Source organism: Littorina saxatilis, linkage group LG1, assembly GCF_037325665.1.
Source record: "Littorina saxatilis isolate snail1 linkage group LG1, US_GU_Lsax_2.0, whole genome shotgun sequence".
In the NCBI taxonomy this organism is placed as follows: domain Eukaryota; kingdom Metazoa; phylum Mollusca; class Gastropoda; order Littorinimorpha; family Littorinidae; genus Littorina; species Littorina saxatilis.
This window is the reverse complement of record NC_090245.1, coordinates 103307422-103319906: the sequence shown is the minus strand read 5'-3', so window position 1 is coordinate 103319906 and position 12485 is coordinate 103307422. Positions and strand designations below refer to the sequence as shown.

Here is a 12485-nt window from a genome sequence, read left to right as displayed (position 1 = left end):
GAATCTGTACTCCTCAGGCGATGTGCTGCCGCTTCCACCGTGGCACTTAGACTAGGGTGGAACGCGAATTGCCGGCGGCCGGATCGTTCATAAAACGAGCCGCCGGCAGACGCGGCGTGAGCCTCCCGCGCCCGGGCCGAAGCGGACTCAAAGGACGAGAGGGCGTCTCAGGGAAGGACGTCCTGAAACTGTTCAAACGTCCTTCTAGCTGTGCGAGGACGAGCCTCCTGCCTCTCGTCCTCAGACCCCGGGTCCACGTCCTGTGTGTCAACACTAGACGACAGACGCTTAAGAGAGGCATCCGTGACGTCAAGACGCCGCGTGATGTCTGTCATGTACTGTTGGAAAGTACGAAGCATAGCTTCGGAAGTTCCATCAGAAACCGGCAAGGGTAGAGGTTCAGTGTTAACCTCAGGGCGACCCTGATCCTCCTCCCTATCGTCCTCCGACTCACTCTCCTCTTCACTTCCCGACAACTCCTCAAAAGCAGGAGTGTAGGGAGCTTGAGGGGGAAGAGCCGAAAGCGATGAAGCAGGCTGTGAAGAAACGCCCACAGAAGCAAGAGGCCGCGAAGACCCCTGCCCCAAAGACGAAACGTCTCCAGCAGCCGAAGGGGGAGAAAAACAACAACCCTGCGACTGTTGGGTCAGCCCAGCCAACGAACCCCCGCCATTTATAGACTGAACAGGAACCCATGGGGTCTGATCAGAAAAGAAATGGTCCGGTCCGGTCGGGGGTGCCGATCCGGTCCGGTAGGGTGGTCCGGTCCGGTGCCGTACCATCCGGAGGTCCCGTTCAGCACCGAACCATCGTACCCAACGAAGTGTTCGGGTGGTTAGGTCCGGACGTGGACATACCGTACCATCCGGACCCGTAGGTCCGGTGGTCCGGTATGGTCCGGTTCGGTGCCAGACCATCCAGACCAACAGAGGTGGTCGGGTGGTCCCGCACCGGACCATCCGGACCCGTAGGTCCGGACCCGTAGGTCCGGTACCATCCGGAGGTCCTGTTCGGCACCGAACCATCCGTACGCACAGAAGTGTTCGGGTGGTTCGGTCCGGGCGTGGACGTACGTACCGTACCATCCGGACCCGTAGGTCCGGTTCGGTGCCAGACCATCCGGACCAACAGAGGTGGTCGGGTGGTCCGGACCGGTCCGGTAGGGTGGTCCGGTGTTCCGGTCCGGTGTTCCGGTCCGGTCCCGTACCATCCGGAGGTCCCGTTCGGTACCGAACCATCCGTACCCACAGAAGTGTTCGGGTGGCTCGGTCCGGACGTGGACACACCGTACCATCCGGACCCGTAAGTCCGGTATGGTCCGGTTCGGTGCCAGACCATCCGGACCAACAGAGGTGGTCGGGTGGTCCGGTCCGGACCGGACCACCGGTCCAGCACCGGACCATCCGGACCCGTAGGTCCGGTCCGGTCCCGCACCATCCGGAGGTCCCGTTCGGCACCGAACCACCCGTACCCACAGAAGTGTTCGGGTGGCTCGGTCCGGACGTGGACATACCGTACCATCCGGACCCGTAGGTCCGGTTCGGTGCCAGACCATCCGGACCAACAGAGGTGGTCGGGTGGTCCGGACCGATCCGGTAGGGTGGTCCGGTGTTCCGGTCCTGTCCCATACCATCCGGAGGTCCCGTACGGCACCGAACCATCCGTACCCACTGAAGTGTTCGGTCCGGACGTGGACCTACCGTACCATCCGGACCCGTAGGTCCGGTGGTCCGGTATGGTCCGGTTCGGTGACAGACCATCCGGACCAACAGAGGTGGTCGGGTGGTCCGGTACCGGACCATCCGAACCCGTAGATTCGGTCCGGTCCCGTACCATCCGGAGGTCCCGTTCGGTACCGAACCATCCGTACCCACAGAAGTGTTCGGGTGGCTCGGTCCGGACGTGGACATACCGTACCATCCGGACTCGTAGGTCCGGCATGGTCCGGTTCGGTGCCAGACCACCCGGACCAACAGAGGTGGTCGAGTGGTCCGGTCCCGACCGGACCACTGGTCCGGTACCGTACCCTCCGGACCCGTAGGTCCGGTGTGTTCCGGTTCGGTGCCAGACCACCCAGACCAACAGAGGTGGTCGGGTGGTCCGGTCCCGACCGAAACACTGGTCCCGTACCGTACCATCCGGACCCGTAGGTCCGGGGGGTCCGGCAAGGGCCAGAGGTACTGTCCCGCACCGGACCCTAAGGTCCGGTACGGTCCCGTACCATGGGTCCCGTCCGGACCAAACCCGGAGGTCAAGTCCAGTCGGGACCCGTGGGTCCGGTTCGATCCCGACCCGTAAGCCTGGAACGTTCCGGACCCTTGGTCCGGACCATCCGTCACCCGAACACCAGACGCTAAGGAATGGCGTGGGGTCAAGACGGTCCGGTCGGAGGTGTCGGTCTGAGCAACAGAAACAATGTTCCCGTCGCCCTGACCATTCGACAGAAGTACCACGTTCTGTCGAACACCTCCACGTCCAGTAACTAGTCGGCCGGAGCGTTTCAAGAGGGACAGCCACCAGTCACACGGACGTCAGAGGGAACCGTAGTAGCAGTGGTCGTAGGCACGAAGCCTGAAACCCCTGCCCCCACAGGACCGCCCTGAACGGGGTCAATTCGCATCCCAACCCCAGCGGGGAGGGAATTCAGAGACCCCGTCATCTCCTCCGATCTCCCCCCCCAGGAGGCCGAAACTACTGTCAAAACAGCAGCAGACGACCCAGCGAGGGAGTTCAGAGGAGGACCCGTGTCCCTCCTGGCTTCCACAGCGGTGGAAACCGAGGAGGGCACAGGAGAGGCACCGGAAAAAGAAAGATTTTAATGCCAACTGCACCCGGTGTTCCCAGGCGGTCACCCATCCAAGTACTAACCGGGCCCGACGTTGCTTAACTTCGGTGGTCGGACGAGAACCGGTGTTTTCAACGTGGTATGGCCGTTGGCTGTCAAAACCTGAGTCTCTCCAGTAGCCCCTAGATCGGATTCACCAACCCCCAAAGAGGGTTGGGAATCGACCTGCCCCCGGATTCGAGCCAGGGGGGAGAAGGAAACCTTCCCCCCAGGCTCGAAACCGGGAGGAGCTGAAGCCTGAGACTGAGGGCCGGACAACGGCGTCGAAGGGGGGGAAGCCTGTTCCACTGAAGGAGAAGGAGAAAGAAGCTTTTTCTTTCCCCTCGAACTTCCCCGAACCTTCGACGGCGCAGCCCCGCCCGAAGTCCCAGGCTCAAGCCCAGCCTGTTTGAGCAAGCTCGCATTGAGCTTGCTCAAACAGGCTTTCTCCGCCCTCCCTCGCCGCAAACGCAAAGCGTTTGGGGAGGGAGAGTCGGAGCGCCGAAAGATCCCCTTCTCCGTGCGTAAAACATGACGCTGGGCGCCCGGAGAAGGGTTGCCCCCGGCAGACTCTGGTTCCGTAGAACCAGAGCCCAAAACAGGACGAGACATCCTACCTCGCCCTGTACGTACCCTTAAAGACCGAGAATTAACAAAATTCAAAGAAAATTTAGGTCAATACTCAAGTGAATGCGGCGAAACGAGAAGCAGACGACCGGTCACCACGAAGTAGGACGGGAGGCACGCCGAGTCCGCCACACAAAAACGGAGGCACAAGTTGAAGGAAACACAACGTAGCCTCAAGCCAGAAGTGGAATAACACACAATAATCCAACAGGTGATAGTCCACACAGAAAAGGAGCCTCTTAGTCCAAAATAATCCGGGAGCGTAGCAGAAACACAGCCGGTCTGACACGCGCGAAAAAAGAAAGAGGACGCGCCACCTACATCCTGTAAGGGGGAAGCACTCGGACAGTGCTTGGGATCCACGGTGGCGCATGGTTATGGGAGATAATTGTACCCACTCAGCGTTTTGTCCAATTTTTTCGGCCTATAATAGATAATGTGCAAGAATAGTACTGTCGAGGTAAGTGTTATATTGACAATTGTGCCTGTATGAGGCAAACAAAAGTCCATGCTGCGAGAAATACAGGCAAGCACGTCAGGAATTTTAAAACATATTCAAAGCAATGGGCGCTAGAAAGACTTGCAGTCATCAACACAACATTAACCAACAAAGACACAGGTAAATACTGATCACAACCTCGTTTAAAATCAAAAATCTTAAGACTCCCTCCCTTTTAAGGCCCTGTTTTCCAGACATTCTGTTCACAACCTCTGTACATTGACCCCCATTTTAAGACCCAATCCTTTTTAAGACCTGATTTTCTCTGACTATTTAGGTCTTTAATCCTGTTTTGACTACATTGCCTCACATCTAAACGAAACACACTCATATGCGGTCAACACACGTGTCGGAAACCGGCAAGCAACAGTAACGGCCTCGGCATTGAAACCATGGATCGGGTAGAATATAGTGGATAGTAGCAAGATTTTGGACAGGAGCAGAGTAACCATAAAATTCCGGTATTAGGCGCTGAGTGACGCATTTGAAATGATTTCGGTACTGGAAAAATTCGGTATTCGTCCAGAAACAGTTAAAGGGGAGTTCCACTGTACAGGCAATATCCAAGATGACTTATCTTACCTAAACTCGGCTGATAGTAGCCAGCGCCGCAAGGAACGGGAGCAGGTGTACCAGTAGAGCAGTAATGCCCAGTGGGACAACTGTATCCATAGGACTGAGCCACAGGCCTTGGCTCCGTAGAGCCAAGCTCACAGTAGTACCCGGCGTTACACTGCTTGTCGGGCACCACGATGCCCTTGTTGGGGCAGTAGTAGCCGGGGTCGCACGGGGCACACTCGTTAGCCGCTCGTAGACCGGTCAAGTTGTTGTAGGTACCCACTGGGCACAGGTCACCTGGGGACAGGAATAACAAATAATTACAGTCCATGATAGAGGAGACTGGTCAAGTTGTTGTAGGTACCCACTGGGCACAGGTCACCTGGGGACAGGAATAACAAATAATTACAGTCCAATTGATAGAGAAGATTAGGTTTAGATCATAAATTATTAAAGGAAAAGACCAATGAGAAGGATGCTCCCGACAATGAAAAAAAGAAAAGATGACCACACAAAAAAAGAACAATAAAAAGAACCAAAAAAAAGTACGGTTGAAGTAGCCTGCATGCAACCAAGGTCCCCCCCCAAAAAAAAGAAAATAACAACTATTACAGTTGAGAATATATGCTGAATTTCATTTATGACTTTGATTACAGTATTCTACTCAAACTGTTAGCAAAACAAATTATAACCTATATGCACACAAAAAGGAAAGAGCAGTACTAGCGCTTTCAAGAAAGTTATGCTGTCTTTATTGAAGACCACGTCTCAACAACCATACCAGATTCCTTTTTCAGCATCTTCACACGAACATAACTATACAAAAAAAAGGCACAAATTAACATCAGGGTTAAAGAACAATAGCTCACAAGTGTTCACAAGTGTACACCTAATAATCATTTCTCAACTGTTCAAAGGACAAACATTTGTGTAATTCGCTGTCTAAAACAGTCCTTTCAGGCTTACAGATACATATCATTAAAAAATTTTTATTATTATTATATATTTTTTTTAATGTGGCAAACTGCTGACCATTGTATCCAAGGCCAGCTACACAGTAGCGCCCCTGAGGGCAAACGTCCCCTGTGGTTCCATCAGTGGGGGTGGGCGTGTTGGCGCCAGAACTACAGAAGTAGCCCGCAGCGCAAGGTCCCTCTGACTGGTTTAGGCCGGGCGTCATGCAGTACATGCCATTGTCGCATGGGTAACACTCCGCTGAAAGGCACACCATTCGTAACATTTTGTTAATACAGTCGAACCTGTCAATAACAAACACATATGGGACCGACCAAAAGTTGTCGTTAAAGACAGGTGGTCGCTATGGAGAGGTGAATCATCTATATATATATACGACTAGTGTCTGTCTGTCTGTTCGCGATGCACGGCCAAAGTTCTCGGTGGATCTTTTTCAAATTTGGACACCGTATTCAGCTACACCCCGGACACAACCTCATCGATGAGATATTTCAACACTTGCCCTCAGCACGCAGCGCTGTGCGCGCTGAACCGATTTTTTTGTTTTGTTTGTTGTTGTTGTCGGGATCCACTACCAGTAACTCTTCCTTATCTTCTCCAGTGTTTTCAGCCGCAATTATCTCCCTTCCTCCGTGTGGCGTCAATCCATATTCACGTTACTACGTTACTATTTTTAGAAGGTCACTGCACGTTACTATTTATAGAAGGTCTCCAGTGTTTTGCGCGTTTATCTCCTTTCCTTTGTGCGCCGGGTCCCAGGCGCAGCCTTGTATTCGGCTCTACTTCTTCCCGGCGAAGCGGGTAATCATCTAGTATAGGAATAAACGCGTTGGGGATGCTTTCAGGCGGTTGTTGTTGGCAGGTGGTCGTTACCAAAAGGTGGTCGCAAAGGCATGTTTGACTGGAAAGGACAGTGCTACTCTCATATATTATACTGTGTATGCACTATAGCTGTAACCTGTGTGCAATAAGGCTATCACTCACTCACTCACTCACTCACTCACCAACTCACTCACTCTCTCACACCCACTCACTCACTCACTCACCACTCACTCACTCTAATCAGAAACAAAGCACAATAGATGAATGCACAGACAAGAACAATCAAATACTTAAACAAACAAAATCAAACAAAGGAACAAACAGTGTAAACAACAACACACTTACTCTGCGATTCGAGAGAACTGAAGCCATAGGTTCCCGAGAGACAGGGGTTGGTGTACTTGTGCCCTGTACCAGTAGGACAGTAGTGACCAGAGGGGCACGGCAGAGGCACGATAACCCCTGTAGCATTCGCAGGCTCATATGGATCACAGTAGAAGCGACTAGTACACTGATCGCACGTCCCTTGTCCAGTCAGCTGCTGAAACTCGCCTGAAGAAAAAATCAACAAACATTTACTTTTACTTTTAATGAAACTAGTGAAAAAAAGCTAAATATTTTCTGCAGTTAAAAAAAGAATGAGGCAATTTAACATGATGTTTTGGTTAATTACACCAAAGTACTTCATTGTACTACAGTATACTATAGTACAAGTACTGCTACTACTACAGGACTACAGTGGATCTCCTCTTTTCAGACCCCCCCCAATTTAAGACCCCCTCCCTTTTAAGACCCTGTTTTCTTAGACTTTCTATTCATAAGGCCTAAAAAAAAAAATAGGTGTGGTTACGGTAACCCGACCTACCCTATTTTTAGGGGTCGACCCTATAACTTTTTATTACATTTGTCCAAAAAACACCACAAAAACCAAGAAAACGAGTGCAGAAAACGCAATGAAAGCGAAAGCGCCCGAGTCGCACACTTATTTCCCTGTCAAGTAGGTTTAATTTGTACACATTAGAAAAAAAAGTTTAAAAAAAAAAAGTGATTGCCTACCTTCCTACCCTATTTTTTTTGGCTATGTTACCGTAACCACACCTTTTTTGTGTTGTTGGCCTAACCTCTGTAAATGTACCCCCATTTTAAGACTCCCTCCTTTTTAAGACCTGATTTTGTCAGATTTGTGGAGGTCTTAAAAGGGGGGTTCCACTGTATAGTAAACAATAGTATACTATATAGTACTTTTACGATAGTAAACTACAGTACTTTTTCACCTGGGAAGTGTCATTGTCATTATAACTGATGACATAAACAAATAAATCGCTCATCTTCAGTCTCTTCATGTCACACTTCTTGTGTGCTGCATCAGCTGTATATCATGTTATGCATGTTCACTTTTTGAGACTGTTCTGTCTTCAAAAGTCTAATTATCTTATTCAACAATCCCTTCTGTCTGTGCTGTCTTTGTGTTGGTGAGTACCGATTTCTTTTGGTTTTCAACTTTGTTTTCACCCACAGCCATCTTGTTGTTTAGATTTTTATTTATTAACACTCCCTTCAACAACTTTTATTTACCTGTAAACATTCATTCAGAATTACCTGTGGGACACATGGTAGGTTCATGAGAGCCCTCAGGACAGTGGTAGCCCTCAGGACAGACATAGCCGGTGGGTGATGCTGTTGACTGGCCGCCCGGACAGTAGTGACCCACGCCACATGGCCCGCTGACCTGTACCAAGCCTGTGGCGCCACAGTAAGAACCTGCAAGAAACAGAAGCTGTCATCACTTTGTGTAACCCTAATAGTAATACAGGTCATGTGAAAACAAACAAAAAAATCGACAAACAGTAACACAAACTCAATCACTCCGTCACACATACACACACACAGTACACACACACACAGTACACACACACACACACACACACACACACACACACACACACACACACACACACACACACAGAAAGAGCATAGGTGAAACTGTGCAAGAAAGCGAGACACTAGATCTAGATCTGTCTGTCTGCATGTAGCCTACTTACATGGACACGACTGCCAAATAGTCTCGGCCCGCTCAAAATAACAATCACCGAGACTTTCAGTAATTCCATCGCGTGACGTCTAACCCTCGTACGTCATAATGTGACGTCAATGTAATATGACGTCTTCAAATGTTAAAGTTTCTACCACAGACATACACACATATATACGCACGCACGCACAGACAGACAAAAGTTAGCATCGCATAGGCTACACTTCGTGAGCCAAAAATGGTCATAGTACTTTTTCAAAGTTTATGTCCAGCCAAACAGTGCAGCTACGAAAGTTCTTCACATTATAAATACAAAATTTCTACAGAAAATAAAATTTAAACATGTAAAACTCAGTCAATCCCTTTAACTCCAACATCAATCCGTTGTGATGATAACCTAAAACGGTTCCTGCAATGTATTGATCCTGATCCTGATCCTGAGGGAGGTCTCTAACATTGTATATATGTGACCCTCCACCACGGAATGAGTCGCATGTCACCTTTGCATGATTTTCATATTTTTACATTTCCTAATGAGTTTTTTATGCTCTATCCAGTGGTGAAAACCGTTTTAGAAAAGAGCAAAAACCGTTTGAGTTATAAGCCTGTGACTAAGGTGACCCTCACACTGTTACCAGACACTCCCCGGACTTATATTAAGCCTAGCGCAGAACCGCGCGAGATGACATGCGACTCATTTCGTGGTGGAGGGTCACATATCATAACCTACAACTCAGCATGTTTTCACAAAGACTTCTAGGAATCAGACATGAGACCACAGAAAGTTGAAAAATACTGAAATCATAAAAAATCTACTAAAAACAACAAAATGCAATAAAAACCGTTAAAACATACCTAAATTAAAAATCCGGAGAAAAAAAACAAAAACTACCCAACCCCCCCAACAACAACAACATTAAAACAGTGCAGAACAAGAGGCGAAGCCTTCAAGGCTCACGTAAGAAATTGACAAACAGTAACACAAACTCAATCACTCCGTCACACATACACACACACACACACACACACACACACACACACACACACACACACACACACAGTAAGCATAGGTGAAACTGTGCAAGAAAGCGAGACCCTGGATCTGCCAAGTAGTCTCGGCCCGCTCACAAGAACAATGACCGAGACTTTCAGTAATTCCTTTGCGTGACGTCTAACCCTCTTACGTCATAATGTGACGTCTTCAAATAGTTTCTATCACACACGTCGAACACTTTTGACCGAGACTGACGTAATCCATAGACTCGGAAATGTTAAAGTTTCTATCACACACACACACACACACACACGCACGCACGCACGCACAGACAGACAAAGTTTATCATCGCATAGGCTACACTTACGTGAGCCAAAAATAGATGATAATGAAACTGAAAAGAAACAAAAATAAAATATGAGAGAGAGAGAGAGAGAGAGAGAGAGAGAGAGAGAGAGAGAGAGAGAGAAAGAGAGAGAGAGAGAGAGAGAGAGAGAGAGAGAGAGAGAGAAAGAGAGAGAGAGAGAGTCTGAGAGAAAGAGAGATTGTCTTACCATCGAGCCAAATAAGCCAACTGACTGGTTGGTAAGCTGGTCTTTCACTTTGGTCACATGCTTTACAGTTGTCACATGCAATGTCAGTGCCTTCTTTCCATTTGACCCGTACCTTATAACATCTATATATACCCTAATATTTTCTCAACGGATTTGCACGAATCTCGAGAATAACCCTTGGGACCTTCAAAAATATGGAATTCAGTATAAATACTGAGAAGTCTCATCACTGAGGAATGGACCCGACAGTAACTATGCAGCATGAAATTTGTTTCAGAATTTACTTAGCAAACCAAAACTCTGATGAGCTCTCCTAAAAGTATGGCAATCTGTTATCCGATTGGTGTCAAAACTTTCAGTGATACGTCCTCAAAGTGTTGGTGCTGTTCTCACTGTTGCACATGATACAGATGTGATCTAATAGAGCTGAACATTGTACAGCAGAACCCCCTTTAAAAGACCCCCAATTTAAGACTCCCTCCTTTTTAAGACCCTCTTTTTTTAGAATTTTTGCTCAAAGCCTCTGTAAATGTACCCCCATTTTAAGACTCCCCCCTTTTTAAGACCCTCTTTTCTTAGAAATTTTGCTCAAAGCCTCTGTAAATTTACCCTCAATTTAAAACTTCCTCCTTTTTAAGACCCTCTTTTCTTAGAATTTTTGCTCAAAGCCTCTGTAAATTTACCCTCAATTTAAAACTTCCTCCTTTTTAAGACCTTTTCTTAGAATTTTTTCTCAAAGCCTTTGTAAATGTACTCCCAATTTAAAACTTCCTCCTTTTTAAGACCCTCTTTTCTTAGACTTTTTGCTCAAAGCCTCTGTAAATGTACTCCCAATTTAAGACTCCCTCCTTTTTAAGACCCTCTTTTTTTAGAATTTTTGCTCAAAGCCTCTGTAAATGTACCCCCATTTTAAGACTCCCCCCTTTTTAAGACCTAATTTTCTCAGATTTTTGGAGGTCTTAAAAGGGGGGTTCCACTGTACTTATTTTCACGGTGAAGCCTACAGATCAAAGGTCAGTCTACCTGGAGTGCAGGCCCGACAGTGAGACTCGTTGCTGTTTCCAGTGGAGTTGGAGAAGGTGCCAGACGGGCAGGCAGTGGGTGTGGCCGACCCCTGGGGGCAGTAGTAGCCCGCCCAGCACTCTGACGCTGATGGGTTCGCCTCGCTCTGTCCAGTGGGGCAAAAGTAGCCTGCATCGCACGGTCCTGTGGGAGACGATAGAAAAACAGGTTAGAGACTAAGTCTTGAGCCAGTGATCCCCTTGACTTCTTGTGTGGGAAATCATCCCCCAGAGACTTCAGGTTATTACTTCGTTTTCAAAAGTACCAAAACCAAAAATGGTAGGTACAGTAATTGGAACGTTTATTATTGACAAAACAAAACATTATATTTACTAGTACTTCGACCCATAGGTCTTTGAAGTAGACAGACAGACAGACAGACAGACAGACAGACAGACAGACAGACAGACAGACACTTATGAAACAGATAATGAACTTATCTGAAGATCGTGTGGCTACTCGCTTGCAAAATGCTGGTATCAAAAGTACCGCCTCACGATTTCTTATTAAAGCTTTTAAAGGCCTTTAAAACTGTGTTTTCAGTTTCATTCTCCCAACAACTTATAAGCAGTTGACTAGATCCCTAGATATCAAACAATCCCAATCTGTAATCAAAGTTTCCAAAGATGTCAGGTGCTAGCTTTCTTTCTTTCTTTATTTGGTGTTTAACGTCGTTTTCAACCATTCAAGGTTATATCGCGACGGGGGAAAGGGGGGAGATGGGATAGGGAAAAGGGGGGAGATGGGATAGAGCCACTTGTTAATCGTTTCCTGCTCACAAAAGCACCAACCAAAAAACCGCTCCAGGGGCCCGCAACGCAGCACAATACACGACCCTATTGGGAGAATGCAAGCTTCCAGCACAAAGGACTTAACATTTCTTACATACTGCCCGACTAAAATCTCTACAAACATTGACCACATTCTATACAAGAAACACTTGGTAAAAGGAGAAACAGAACCGTTAGTCGCCTCTTACGACATGCTGGGTAGCATCGGGTAAATTTCCCCCTAACCCGCGGGGGGTAGCTGCCAAGGATTAAAATTCAACTATTTCTACACACACACACACAAATCCTTTCGTGGCACATTATCATGCTACCATACTCAAACATCTTTGATGACAAGCAAACAGAAAGGAAAGCCTACTATTTAATGAACTTACATAACCTCCGTCAAGTCAATGTATGGAAATGCAATCACCTGTGGGTGTGGACAGTTCATGAGCATCGCAGTAAGATCCACTGTCACAGCTGACCGGTGCAGCGGAACCCTCTGGACAGTAGGTGCCTGGCTGACAACGACCACCTGTGAAGTTGAAGGCCGGACAGGTGCACATGTCCACACTGCTGAAGTTACCTGCAAGATGAAAGATGAAAATGTCAACATAATGATGCAGAAGATGAAGCACAAAGCAGTACGGCTTTTATGCTAGTGTACAGTTAAATATTTCTCTGTACTATATGTAGCTAGCAACTCACAACCTCTCTCTCTCTCTCTCTCTCACACACACAGACACCAACACACACACACACACA

The 12485-nt window shown here is 48.0% G+C and overlaps 1 protein-coding gene and 1 non-coding gene across 2 annotated transcripts in view; both read right to left on the bottom strand.

Moving 5' to 3' along the window:
* The window catches only part of LOC138958004 (uncharacterized), a 292556-nt gene that overhangs the window by 139772 nt on the left and 140299 nt on the right, over positions 1 to 12485 (bottom strand). The gene's annotated exons all lie outside the window — the stretch shown is intronic.
* Positions 2820 to 2938, bottom strand: LOC138951267 (5S ribosomal RNA). The gene has a single exon (XR_011451088.1). It is a non-coding gene; the product is annotated as a 5S ribosomal RNA (ribosomal RNA).